An 11,148-nucleotide genomic window follows, 5' to 3' on the forward strand; every position below is an offset into this window, starting at 1 on the left:
TGATATTAGTCAATCAAGATCATCAAACTAACTCCCTTTGTTCTGATATTCATGCTCAATAATCAGCCTTCTGCTGACTATAATCTAGTTTTCTACAGAGATTTTTGTAGAAAGAAGAGAGGACATATCGGCCAAATCAGCAGCCACTTGGCAATTGATTTTTTGCTATTAATTAACAGGAACAATATGATTTACATAATAGACTTATGAGTTTGGTTGAATTGACTTGCATACACTGAACCTAATCAAATCTGTTTACAAAAAAAAACAAAAAACAGTTTGACCTTCTGAATGGGAAAATTGATTAAAAACTAATGATTCATCTCCAATACAAATTTTTAATACCTTTGAATCAGAAAGGCTTCTGAGATATATTATTTTCTCATTATTCATTGTTGAGGCACCACATTAATTGCAGGGTCCAGCCCCTGCAGATATTGGAGGTCCCTGGTAGGAAAGATGGCATCAGCGATTAAACTGGAGGAATAGATATTAAAAGAAAGATGGAGGGATAGATATAAAGAGAAAGAAAGAAAGGGGGGAGAAAGAAAGAGACTGGACTCTGTCTAGTGCAGAAGTCATTTAATGAGACAAACCGTAAGCCTTTTATCCTAAAGTTTCACAGGCAAAATCACAAGACTTTCACGTGAACACAAAGCCAGGTGGATGAGGGACATCCCCCACCCACCAGGCATTTCCTCAAGCATGAGGAAGGACAATCCCAATTAAATCTCACTGTTCTCCATGCTTGGTCTATGTTCCTCAAAAGCAATACAACAATTCTAACATCATAATAGTCTAACAATCAATAACCTCTAAAGCTTATGCATACACAACACCTAATGACTAACTTAAATCCTAATATCTTTCTATTCTATGCTAATTCTACCTGCACTACAGAATGTCTTAATTATAGCTCAAACCAGTACCTGAAGAATGTGACCCAGTCCAAAGATCATGCCGGGCTGTTTCTAAGAACAATTGATTACAATCTCTAAACAAAATGGCTATTCTAAAATCCTAAACATCTATCTTAACGTCTATAAAAATTTCTAATTTCTATAAATATCATGTTTAATTATGCTTGAACTAACATAATTCTTTGACGTAAGCTGAACCTACCCTAGGATACTATCCATGGATAAAACAGATTTAATTCTTATAATAAGTAGAAAAGACCCTACACCAGCCATAGCTAAAAACCAGTTTAAAAGCAATTCAGTCCAAGATACACGCTGGGCTCTCAGGAATGCGGTCCAGCCCAAAGTTCATGCTGAGCCATTTCTGGTAACCCTAAATAATTATCTATATTATTAAGGTTAAAACAGCACTTTATATATATATATACTAATTCTACAAATATGCTTTTTAAATCTTATAATGAAGCTTGTGTCATATCAAAGGCTCCCAGATGTGACCTGAGTTTGAACTGTTAAGTTTAAAGCCAAAACTGCAGTCTGTGAGAAACAGGAACAATGGACTCCTAAAGTTAGCCATGCCTGTCGTACATTCAGAGCTTCATGCTTAGATCATCAGGGTTCCTTGTGATGAGATAGGCCAAATAGCAAAAAAGGGAAGAGGAAATGGGGAAACAGCTCCTGAACACATCCTAATGGTCTCAGGGTCCACAGCCCACCTTGATCCCTAACGTTCAGGTGGGCCTCCGTGGCCGGCTTCCAACAATTAATGCCTTTCATGTCCTTTTCACATAAAATTGTCCTCAAAATAGCATTTTTTCAGGCAGAAAAGGTAAGTATATATGCTTTCTAAATAAATGCTCATTACAACTCCTAAGCATATATACAGCAAAGACAAATAGTTCATATTTATAAGAAGTTCACATTTTGTTACCTGTGTACCCTCTTTATAAACATATGGGAAAGAAGTGTGAGATGCTATTTCATGTTGTTGCAAGGTTGGTTTATTAACAAGTTGGCTGATTTCTTTGGATTTTTTTCCTAGAGTTGATCTAAGTAAAAGAAAACAAATAAATGTAATTATCTGCTTTAAGTCTGAAACTTAATGAGTTGAACTTAACTTCTAAGAGTATACCATATGCTGTTTGCTAGTTTAGTTCCCTTAAATTAAAATTCTGATACCATGACTTTTTTTTTTTAACTGTTTAAAGTTCTCATTGACTAAAGGGCGCAGCAGCAAACCACTTCCTTCAGAGGTCAAATAAAATAGGCCTAGGGTTTTTTGTTTGTTTTGTTTGTTTGTTTGTTGGGTTATTTTGAGTTGGAGTCTCACTCTGTTGCCAAAACTGGAATGCCATGGCACACTCATGGCCACTGAAGCCTCAACCTGCAATCAGTCCTTCTGCCCCAGCCTTCCAAGTAGCAGGAACCACAGGTACGTGCCACCATACCCAGTTAATATTTTGATTTATTGTGAAGAAAAGGGCTCACCAAGTTGCCCAGGCTGGTCTTGAAGCCACACCCAGCTTAGGCCAGTTTATTTTTTAAAAGTTCATTTTCTTTCCCACCTGAAAATGGTTTTAGTGGTTTTGTTTTGTTTTGTTTTGTTGTTTTTTGAGTTGGAGTCTCACTCTGTCGCCCAGACTGGAGTGCAGTGGCCGCTCCCGGCCACTGCAGCCTCGACCTGCTGGGCTCTGGTGATCCTTCCGCCTCAGCCTTCCAGGTAGCCGGAACTACAGGCACACGCTACCACACCTGGCTAATTTTTTGATTTATTGTAGAGATGAGGTCTCACTGCCCAGGCGGGTCTCGAACCCGTGGGCTCAGGCAATCCACTCACCTCAGCCTCCCAAAGGCGTGGGATTACAGGCTGAGCCACCAAGCCCGGCTGATTTTAGTGGTTTTTATTTTTGTCACTCTCTACTTAGGTGTTATCTGTCCTATTAAGAATCCATAGCATGGGTTTAAACATGAACATGGTTCAGTTAAGAGGATAGCATGTTCATGTAACACCCAGTAAAGCTCTTTGAAAGGAATTTTCAACTTAATTGCTTCCAAAGTCTTTTGTTTGCCAAGTGCAGTGGCTCATACCTGTAATCCCAGCACTTTGGGAGGGATGGCTGATAGGATTGCCTGAGCCCATGGGTTCAAGACCAGCCTGGGCAACTTGGCAAGACCTCATCTTCATGATAAATTGAAAAATTAACTGGGCATGGTGGCGCATGCCTATAGTTCCAGTTGTTTGGAAGGCTAAGGTGGGAGGTTCACCTGAGCCCAGTGGACTGAGGCTGCGGTGGCCATGAGCATGCCACTGCACTCCAGCCTGGATGACAGAGTGCAAATCCAACTCCAAAAATAAAAGAAACAAAAATAAATAAAATCTTTCTTCTAGGTATATGCCAATATATTAGTAGAGGTTATAACTTGGGGAAGAGGACTGGTGAGATGGAATGTTGGTATTAAGTAAGTTTCAATTTTCAATTGATAAACTTCTAAGCTGGCCAATTTTTTACAGGCACATATTACTTTAATAATAACACAATTAATCTTTATACCTTCTTAAAGGATAAGTTTTCCTTAAAAAGAAATTTTCACCCTTAAGAAAAGCATTGAGATCCATCTTTAGGTTTAATGATAATTCTCTGCAATTCAGTCTCCCTACTTAAGCATCTATACCTGTTCTGAGCTTTCCACAAATTAAGTCAAATCCTACTCATTTCAATAACTGAACTCTTCAGATCAGTCATGTTTCACATACCATTCCATCAGATATCTGGAACATCACAATCATGGTTTTGGTACTGTAATGATAGTTATAATATTAAGACATTATAACTTCAGTCAGAGGCAGAAAAAGTGCACCAAAGCATTCAGGAGTAGTGTATTTTTCAGTCTTTCTAATGATTCAATTGGTTTGAGCAAATAATTTCATTAACAGAGCCATGAAAATATTAAATATGAGCCACTCTGGTGCTAGAATGTAAACTTCAAAAACAATCAAAAACTGACCTTCCAGCTGCTGAATAGCCTGAGGTTATTGAATTGCCTGTTCATTCTTATCTTGAAGAAGATTTGAATTTTGATACTTTAGACCATCACAAGCAGATTGCAGCTCTTGTTGAGCCTTTAGAAGATACAGAACGTGAGCGTTCTTCCCTTCTATTTCTGCGTTGTGCTTCTGCACCAAAGCACTGTACCAAGAGTCCAGTTCAGCCTGGGCTTGGCCTGCTTGCTCAGACTGTTTCAGAAGATGTTGCTTATCTTGGAAAAGTTTTGATTTTCATCCTTTAGAGCATCACAGGCAGATTGCAGCTCTTGCTCAGCCTTTTGCTTATCCAGAATGTGAGCATCTTTTTCTTCCATTTCTGCTTTGCACTCCTGTGCCAAAGCACTGTACCGAGACTGGACTTCAGCCTGGGTTTGGTCTGCTTGCTCAGATTGTTCCACAAGATGTTGTCTATGTTGTATAATCTTTGAATTTTCATCCTTCAGAGCATCACAAGCAGATTTTAACTCTTGTTCATCCTTTTGAAGATCCAGAATGTGAGCATCCTTCTCTTCCATTTCTGCTTTGTGCTTCTGCCCAAAACATTGTACCGAGATGCCAGTTCAGCCTGGGCTTGACCTGCTTGCTCAAACTGCTCCAGAAGATGTTGCTTATGTTGGAGAAGCTTTGACTTTTCATTCTTCGGAGCATCACAAGCAGATTTCAGCTCTTGTTCATCCTTTTAAAAATCCAGAATGTAAGCATCCTTCTCTTCCATTTCTGCTTTGTGCTTCTCCTCCAAAGCATTGTATCAAGATTTGCCATTTCAGCCTGGGCTTGGCCTGCTTGTTCAGACTGTTCCAGAAGGTGTTGCTTATGTTTTAGAAGCTTTGACTTTTCATCCTTCAGAGCATCACAGGCAGATTCCAGCTCTTGTTCATCTTTTTGAAGATCCAGAATGTAAGGTCTCCTCTCTTCCATTTCTGCTGTGTGCTCCTCCTCCAAAGCATTGTATCAAGATGCCAGTTCAGCCTGGACTTGGCCTATTTGATCAGATTATTCCATAAGGTGTTCCTTATGTTGTAGAAGCTTTGAATTTTCACCCTTCAAGAGCATCACAGGCAGATTTCAGCTTTTGTTCATCCTTTTGAAGATCCATAACTTGAGCATTCTTCTCTTCCATTTTGACTTTGTGTTTCTCCTCCAAAGCATTGTACCAAGATGCCAGTTCAGCCTGGGTTTGGCCTGCTTGCTCAGTCTTTTCCAGGAGCTGTTGTTCATGTTGAAGAAGTTTGAATTTTCATCCTTCAGAGCATCACAGGCAGACTGCAGCTTTTGTTCAGTCTTTTGCATGCCCAGAATGTGAGCATCCTTCTCTTCCAATTCCACTTTGTGCTCCTTCTCCAAAGCACTGTACTGAGACTCCAGTTCAGCCTGGACTTGGCAACTTGCTCAGACAGTTCCAAAATATGATGTATTTTTTTCTGTATGTTGTGCAAGGATAATTTTCTCTCCCACTTTAAAGTTCCATCTTTTCCATCAGAATCTTGGACCCCAGTTTCTCTGTTTCCACAGTGTTCCTTAAAGTATTATGCTCAGCTTCTATCTGCTGCAACTGCTGTGTGAGATCCTAAGAAAAAAGACAAATATTATTAGGCATAAATACATTCTCTCATTCAATAAGCATATTGAAGTGCTCTTTCTCAGTGAAGGGTTAAGCTAAGTACTCAGAACCATGCCTACAGTGGCATAAGATCCTTATTTTGGGTTTTTGATATTTTGATATTATTTGTGCTTGTATATATTTATTTGTGTCATTTACTTTGTCATTTCCATCTTGTCCCACTGGAAAATAAGTTCTGCAAGCAAAGAGACTGTGTCTGTTTTATTCCTTTTGTTCTCCAGCACCTATCATAGTATATGGCATAGAATGTTACTAAAAGACTGAATTCTGGTAAGATGGCGATGGCACAGATGGGACTGTGAGATTCTCCAAAAGTGAGTTCTCATAAAGACTCTTACTTTCCTTCCTCTACTCCCCCCCAACCCCCTGCCCACCACCAGCCACACCGATCTGAGGCCTAGAGACCCTCGGTCCCACACATGGCTGGCTACTGCAACCCCTCTGCTGCTGCTGTTGTACCCCAGGTGGCTCCAGGCCCCGGTCAAGTGGAGCTCCCAACTCCCTCCCCGGCTACACCATCTCACCGGGCCCCAAGCCACCCACCACCACCCATGGAGGCCCTCGGATACCACCTTGTGGAGATCTGGGTTCCCTTACTGGTTACACTGATCTGTCCACACTCAGTCACTACCAGTTCTCTCCCTGGCTGGGCACCCAGCCCAGTCTCAGGCTATGGCAGCCAGGGGAGGCCCTCCATGCCCTCCCCTTGGAACTACAGGTTCGATTCCTGCCTGGGGCACCCCACCAGACCCAATGCCACCACTGCCCATGCAGACCCCCAGCACCTGTGCCTCTGGCCTCTCACCACCACACGGGCTGAAGCACTCAAAGCTGCAGCTAGTGCTCGACCCTCAAAGTTCTAGGCCCCTGTCCTGGGTTTCAGGTCCCTGCTCAGCCCCATCTCAAGCTGCCATTACCCAGGGATGCTCTAAGCACCCATCCCTCAGAGATACCAGCTCCATTCCTGGCTGAAGTGCCCTGTGGGGAGCCCAAAGCTGACCCAGGGATGCTCTAAGCACCCATCCCTCAGAGATACCAGCTCCATTCCTGGCTGAAGTGCCCTGTGGGGAGCCCAAAGCTGCTGCCATTGCCCTGTCCATCTACGAGCAGTCTCCACCTTAGTTTCTAAGGTAACCTTGCCAAACAGGAGACAAAAGGCCCTCCCTTACACTGAATCAGACACAGGCAACTCAGTCCTGTGGCAGACCTCTCAGGCAGCAAGTCAAGGGAATCAACCCAACCTATGAGTAAGTCTATCTGCATGCAAAGGGGAGAGGCTAGAGATCAGAGTTGAAGAGACTTTAGACACTCAGGAAAGACTCCAGGGCTAGTCCTATTTCTTATTTTGATTATTTATTTTATTGCTTTGACTGTTTTGGTCACTTTTGTTTGCTTTTTGAGTTAGACTACTTGTTTGTGTTGGGGAAAAGCATATCAAAAGGCATGAATTTATTGGACTGTGTGTGATTACCAGTATGCTTTAGGGAATCTTGTTTGTTTTTTATACTTTTCTAGTCTTGTCTCTTTTGATTCGTTAGTTGGTATATGTGTCTGTTTTCCCTCTTACTCTTCACTCTCCCCAACTTCCTCTTGAACCCCCCTTTTTCCATTATTTTCATTTTTATACCTCCTTTGGATCCAGGGAGCAAACCTAAACCACACTGCATGGACAAATTGTAGGCAGTGGGAAGTGGGTTCCAATGTACCCATACACCTGCTGGTGGATACTGGGATCTGCAGATAGATTCTGAATCACAGCTTCCCCCTCAATTAAATCTCAAAACTGCAAAAAGTACAACCCCAACCCACAGTCCAGCCTCAAAAGTGAACAAAGCCAGAGGATGCTTATAAGGAAGAACAGGAGATTGAACAAAAAGAAGTAAAAGCAACCCCACATTCCCTGAAAAACAGAATTAAAGAAGGGGAGGGAAGGGGGGGAGAGAAAAATCTACACAAATGAAGAAAAACCAAAAGAAGACTATAGGTCTCTCACAGACCCCTGGGGGGTCAGACACTAAGAAAACTGACTTTGGAATGCAAACAATAAGAGCAACCAGAATGAGTGGCCTCAAACTATAAATCCAGATATCAAGACATTAATGGAGAGATTAAAAAGAATTGAAAAACAAAAGGAAACTAGGAAGGAGTAGATAACCGAGATAACTATAGTAAAGAATACAGTGAATGAAATAAATGACAAACTGATAAGCATGGAAAGCAGATTTAGCCAAGCAGAAGAAAGAATCTCAGAATTTGAGGGCCAAAATAGAGTACTGTCAAAAACATAGAAAAGAAGCTTAAAAAGACAGAACAAAACCTTCAAGAGATGAGCGATTACTTCAAGAGACTGAACCTAAGAGTAATTTGACTTTCTGAGGCAGAAAGAGAGACAGAGTTCACTCTGGAACAAACATTCCATGAGATTATTCAAGTAAACTTCCCTCATCTCATCAGTGATGTGAAAATTCAAACACAAGAGATTCAGAGAACCCCTGTAAGACAACAAATGAGAAGACCAACTCGCAGATACATAATAATTCACCTAAACACAGTAAGTATAAAAGAAAAAATCCTAACAGCAGCAAGAGAAAAGGTCAGATTACCTACCATGGAAGACCAGTTAGAATAGCAGCAGATTTATCTACAGAAACCCTGCAGGCTAGGAGAACTTGGAGCTCTCCTTCAAAGTTCTAAAAGATAAACAATTCAAACAAGAATAACCTACCCAGCCAAGCTAAGCTTCATCAGTGAGGGAGAATTAAAATCTTGCCCAAATATCCAATCCCTAAGAACTTACGCTGCCACCAGACCACCTCTACAAGAAACACTTAAGAAAGTACTAAACACGGAAGAAAAGGAAAAAGGAACAACAACGTTCTTCACAAGAGTACAGGAAAAAGAGTAAAACACACATGAACCAACCAAAACCAAAAGAAAGACAACAAACAAAGAGGAACAACAACAATAACAACAACTCTATAAGAACCTTATGATAGGGATCAACTCTCACATTTCAACAATTAGCCTGAATGTGAATGGACTAAATGCACCACTGAAAAGATATAGAGTGGCAAAATGGATAAAATATCACCAGGCAACAATATATTGCCATCAAGAGATTCATCTTACTAGAAAGGACTCTCACAGACTCAAAGTAAGAGGATGGAAACAAATTTTCAGGTGAACAGAAGAAAAAAGAAAGGAGGAGTTGCAATCTTAATCTCAGACAAAATACCCTTTACGCTATCAAAAACTTAAAAAGATACAGAAGGCCACTACATAATGATAAAAGGTTCAATCCATCAACAAGAAATATCTGTCCTAAACATATATGCACCCAACATAGGAGTGCCAACTTTCATAAAGCAATTTCTAAGTAAACTCAAAAAAGATATTGACTCTAATACTATCATAGCTGGGGACTGTAATACCCTACTCACAACCCTAGACAGATCATCAGGACAAAAAATCACCAATGATTTCCAGAACCTCAGTGTGACTCTTGACCAAATGAATTTAATTGATACCTACAGAACACTCCATCCAACGACCACAGAGCATACATTCTACTCATCACCACATGGAACATATTCTAAGATCGCATACATACTTGACCATAAATCAAGCATAAACAAATTTCAAAAGATCTAAATTTTGCCATGAACCTTCTTGGACCACAGTAGAATAAAAATAAATATCAACACCAACAAGGTTCCCCCAAAACCCACAAAGACATGGACACTAAATAACATGATGCTAAAAAAAACTCCTGGGTCAACAAAGAAATCAAAACAGAGAAACAAATGAAAAAGAAGAAACATCTTACCAAAATCTCTGGGATGCCATGAAAGCTGTAGTAAGAGGGGAATTAATATCTCTACAAATGCACAAGAGAAAATGGAAGGATCACAAATTAACAGCTAACAAGTCACCTAAGGAAGCTGGAAAAGCAAGACCATCATAACCGTAACTTCAGCCGAAGAATCCAGATCACCAAAATAAAAACCCAAATCTGGGACATGGAAGACAAAAAGATAATACAAAAAAGTCAATGAAACAAAAAGCTGGTTCTTTGAAAGGATCGATGCACCCCTGTCTAGACTAAGCAAGAAAAAAAGAGAATAAGCCAAAATAAACACAATGAGAAACACAAAAGATGAAGTCACATCTGACCCTGAAGAAATACAAAAGGTCATTAGAGACTACCATATACACTTGTATGGAAACAAACTTGAAAACCTTAAGGAAATGGAAGACTTTCTGACATCACACACCTGACTAGGTTGAAACAAGAAGAAATTGAGACACTAAATAGATCAATAACAATCAAGGAAATTGACTATGTAATAAGAAAACTACCTACAAAAAGAAAGCCCTGGACGAGAAGACTTTCCAGCAGAATTCTACAAGACATTTAAGGAAGAGTGGGTACCAATCCTACTGAAAGAATTCCAGGTGATTGAGAAAGATGGAACTCTCCCCAAATCATTTTATGAAGCCAACATCACATGAGTACCAAGCCAGGTAAAGACCCAAAAAAGAAAGAGAACTATGGGCCAATATCTTTGATGAACATAGCTGCTAAAATCCTCAACAAGATCCTATCAAACCGAATTCAAAAATCTCAAAAATCTCAAAAATCATCCATCATGACCAAGTAGGCTTCATCCCTGGGACACAAGACTGGTTCAACATTTGCAAGACCATAAATGTAATTAAATACATCAACAGACGTCCAAGCAAAAAACCACATGACTATATTATTAGATGCAGAAAAAGCTTTTGATAAAATCCAGCACCCCATCTTGATAAAAACCCTCAAACAACTAGGCATACATGGAACATACCTCAAAATAATAAAAAACCATCTACAAGAAGCCTACAGCCAGCATTCTCCGAAATGGACAAAAATTGGAACCATTTCCCCTGAAATTGGGAACAAGACAAGGATGCCCACTCTCACCCCTCCTGTTCAATATACTATTGGAAGTCCTGGCTAGAGCAATCAGAAAAGAGGAGATGATTAGTGGTATCCAAATAAGAAAAGAGGAAGTCAAGCTGTCTCTCTTTGCAGACAACACTATTGTGTACTTTGAAAACCCAAGAGAATCTGTCAATAACCTCTTTGCACTAATAAAGGACTTTGGCAAAGTCTCAGGGTATAAAATAAATGTGCAAAAGAAAATCGCATTTCTTTACACCAAAAACAAACAAACAGAAACCCAAATAAGAAGCATAATACCATTCACAATAGCCACACACAAAAAATGAAATACCTTGGCATCTTCCTAACCAGGGATGTGAAAGTCCTTTACAATAAAAACTACAAAATACTGCTCAAAGAAATCAAAGACAACAGAAACAAGTGGAAAAATAGCCCATGCTCATGGATTGGAAGAATTAACATTGTGAAGATGTCCATCTTACCTAAGGCCATCGACAGATTTAATGCAATACCCATCAAATTACCAGCAACATTCTTCTCAGACCAGAAAAAACAATACAGGAATACATGTGGAAACACAAATGACCAAGAATAGCCAGAACAATCCTCAGCAAAA

General features: G+C 40.1%; 1 pseudogene; it reads right to left on the reverse strand.

The window, feature by feature from the left end:
• Positions 1 to 1,851: 1,851 nt before the first annotated feature.
• The window catches only part of LOC110594735, a 41,623-nt pseudogene continuing 32,326 nt past the window's right edge, over positions 1,852 to 11,148 (reverse strand).

Source organism: Carlito syrichta, unplaced genomic scaffold, assembly GCF_000164805.1.
Source record: "Carlito syrichta isolate Samal-C Ts95f unplaced genomic scaffold, Tarsius_syrichta-2.0.1 Scaffold56411, whole genome shotgun sequence".
NCBI lineage: Eukaryota > Metazoa > Chordata > Mammalia > Primates > Tarsiidae > Carlito > Carlito syrichta.